The sequence below is a fragment of the Orbicella faveolata genome, unplaced genomic scaffold (assembly GCF_042242905.1).
Source record: "Orbicella faveolata isolate gen_17 unplaced genomic scaffold, um_ofav_v1 contig_46, whole genome shotgun sequence".
Lineage (NCBI taxonomy): Eukaryota > Metazoa > Cnidaria > Anthozoa > Scleractinia > Merulinidae > Orbicella > Orbicella faveolata.
In genome coordinates this window covers 13,699,836-13,703,424 of record NW_028301576.1, presented here as the reverse complement: position 1 = coordinate 13,703,424, position 3,589 = coordinate 13,699,836, and the positions used below count along the sequence as shown (strand labels likewise).

The 3,589-nt window shown below is 40.3% G+C and overlaps 1 pseudogene; it reads left to right on the top strand.

Moving 5' to 3' along the window:
• The first annotated feature begins 674 nt into the window (after positions 1–674).
• LOC149098505 (uncharacterized) lies at positions 675–2,309 on the top strand (annotated as a pseudogene).
• Positions 2,310–3,589: the final 1,280 nt, after the last annotated feature.

The following is a 3,589-nucleotide window of genomic DNA, read 5'->3' as shown; positions in this document are numbered from 1 at the left end:
TCGCCCGTCTAAAGAGTGCACGTCTTGCCCTGTTTTTACCACTGTCTTACCCCATTTTTTGTTGTAGGTTACCGAAAACTCTAAAGATGGGTAAAATAAACAACCAACTACGGCATTTTCCGTCGCATTTATTTATAAAAAAATTTCCGCGGAAATAGTTGGAAATGGCATTTCCGAGACCCTAAATTTCAAAATTTTCTGGGGGAGCATGCCCCCAGACCCCAGGAATGGTATATCGAGGCAATTTGGACGAACAGTCAGCAAATGCAAGGACGAATATAGATACAGCTATCTGCATTTTAAAAATGATGGACAGGACAAGTTAAGGTGGTATGATACCGTAAAAAAGACAAAAAGTTCAAAATTCTAACTAAAATTTTTATTGCTAGAAAGGTCCACATTTCACTTTGTATTAACGCCACAGTTTAATTTTTCGTGAAAATGTGATTTACTCGTTTTTGAGACCAGGTCTTTGGTTGCTAGGGGCAACGGGTTTGTTTTTATCTTGTTTAGAGTGAAGAAACAATCCCCGCAATGGTTGTTGATTGTGATTTTGTTGCGTGACAAGGGACTTTCTTTTAGCCCATACATGACAACGATTGCCCTGTGGTGGTTGATGTGCCTGCGAAACACGATAAATTGTCATTGCGAAAATCACAACAATGCTAGGAGCGCGGTGTTTTGAGTGTTTTTCTCCTGTTTCTCGTTCTTTTTTCACGTTAACAACCATGCCTTCTAAGCAACGTGCACCAAGGCGTCCTAAAAGGAAGTTTTCGGGAAATAAATTCACGAAACCTTCGAGAGAAAATGCCAAAAGTGGGACGAAAGAAGCAAACGAAGAAGCACGTGATTCGAATACTCGCCTCGGTTAGCATATTAAGAAGTCCGTGTCTTCGAAAAAGCTTCTGCCAAAGTCTGACGGTATGGAATCAAAACCTCGCAAAATGTATTCCATGTGTATTCCATGAGATCGATAGGAAGAGGGCACAGTAGAGCGAAGAAATTTTGCACATTAATGAATATGCCACCGCCTCCAACAGCAAGGCCATATCTAAATGTTAAATCTGTTGCTAAGGATGGTACGTCCAATGTAGCAAAAGAAATCAGGGATACCCAGTATGCTAGTGAAGATGATGTAGTGAATTGTGGCGTTTCATGTGATGGTACCTGGCAGAAGTGAGAGTAGTCTTCACAGAATGGTAGCGTGATCATCATGTCAATTGATACCGGTTAAGTCTTGGATGTGGAACCACTTACTAAAGTTTGAAAACAATGTCAAGTTCACTCCCATTTAGATAAAGACAGTGAGGAGTACCGTACATGGAGGGCAGAATACAATAACTGCAAAGCTAATTATAAGGGCTCTGCCCCAGCATTTGACTCAGAGGGTGCAGATCGCATTTTTAGATGGTCTGTTGCAACTCATAAGCTTCGGTATACTGACCTGTATTCAGATGGTGACAGCAAAAGTTAGAATCAAGTCAAGGATGTTTATTCTGCAGATGGCATTCAAGTTGTCAAGAAAGGATGTAGAAGACATGAACAAAAACGAGTGGGCACAGCCCTCAGGAAACTGAAGAAAGAAATTCCTGGTCTGGGTGGAAAAGGGAAACTCATCGATGCCATGATTAATAAACTTCAGAACTATTATGGCATTTTTATTCGTTCTAATGTTGGCGACTTGAGTGGAATGAAAAAGGCAATACATGCAAGTTTTTTCCACTGCGCTTCAAGTGAAGGGCGTGATCTTCACACCCACTGCCCGACTGGACCCTCGAGCTGGTGTGGTTATAAGCGAGACAGAAACAGTTTCAAACATGGTCCTGGCTTGCCTGATGCTGTTATTGCAAAAGTGAAACCCGTGTATCAAAGATTGAGTGAAGATTCTTTGCTGGAAAAATGCCTTCATGGAAAAAAACGAAATCAGAATGAAGTAACAAATGGAATGGTGTGGGAGCGCATACCCGAGGAAGTTTTCGTCGGAGCTGACTTGCTGGAATTTGACTTGTTTGATGCTGTAAGCCACTTCAATATTGGGGCTAGGACTGTTCTGCTGCTTCTAAAAGCACTCAAAATTTTCCCAAGAAAATTACACAGAAGAGGGGTGTAGGCGCCTCGACCTGGATCGTATTCGTGGTGCTGAGTACAAAGAGAGCAACGAAAGCTGAGAAGAGGAGAAAGGTCCTAAGGGGACAAAGAAAGAAGAAAGAAGACAAGAACCAACAAGCAGAGGGTGTCACTTATGCTGCTGGAGCATTTTAAGACATTTACCTTGCTCAGAGATTGAACAGAAGGTTCTGAAACCCAAGTACAACTTTTAGATGCATTTTTCCGTCAGACTGCATTTTCATAGAATTCCGAGTAGCTAAACATCTCTAGTTCAAAAACTATTTAAGATAATTTCATGAAAATTTCTGTGGAAAATCTTGAATGGTGCTTTAGTGCAATAAACCTAATCAAAGTACAAAGGTAAATTGACCATTCCATGATAGGCATGCTTCCAGTTCTAGAATGGGCCAATTATATGTTTAGGTGAAAGTTTTTCATTATTTGACATGGTTAAAATCATGTTATATAGAACATAACGTTGCACAGATCTATCTATGCATAAAATATCCTGAAATTTCAGGGCCACAGGATTTTCGTTATAGAGTTATTGCTGCAAGTCAGGAGGGAAGGGTAGACTCTATTGCTTTCCGGTATTTATTCGTGACTGACTCATCACTGTCAGTGTAACGTCATATAGCAATGAGTGAGCGCTTCAAGTGGCCTATTCAGATTACGCCATTGAAGAAGGACAACAGAGGTTAAGAAAGACCACAAAAAAAGGCTATTGTCGCTTTTGTTCGCTATCCAAGTGTAGTTGTGTGCAGTTTGTTGTTGCTTTTTGTCTGTGTGCATTATCTGTTTTAGTTTTGTGAGCGCGTAATCGTGTATTCTTGTTGAATTTTGTTGCGGGTAAGTGGCGGGACCGCGATCTTGAAAACGGGACGAGAGAAGTCAACGTAAAACGTTCGCGTTTTCTCTCGTAAATGTCTCACCAATAGTCTTGTTAATAGGGGGTTTTATGCGTTGATAATATACGTTTAATCCGCGTGTCTTTCTGTGTCGATTGAACCAGCCATTCCTCTTATCAATCCGTTTGAGTGTTGGGATGTTGTTTATTTCTTGACTTCCATCAAAATTTCCCTGTTATGTGATCGGTTTTTGTCTGTTTGAAGCACCTGAGGCTGAAATTGTGAAAAGAATTTCGTGCGTTGAAAATCTGTACATAAATACACTGCAATGATATGTTTTTACGTAACTGTATAAAATTACCCCTTTCTCTAAACGGCAAAACCAGCCAACAAACGAAGCACTCTTCACTAGCGATAGCCAAATGTTCAATGATGAGCGGTACATGTAATGTATTTGTGCAAAAGACATGAACTAAATTGCAAAATTTTTCATGATAATTTCTTTCTTTTAGGAGACAAGTAAAACAAAAAGCCATATGTTCGATGCAAATAAAGTATCATATCATACTTTATTGCCTGCAGTCTGGCTCCAAAATCACTTCAACCCCTTCAAAGTCATGGACGGACAGGTA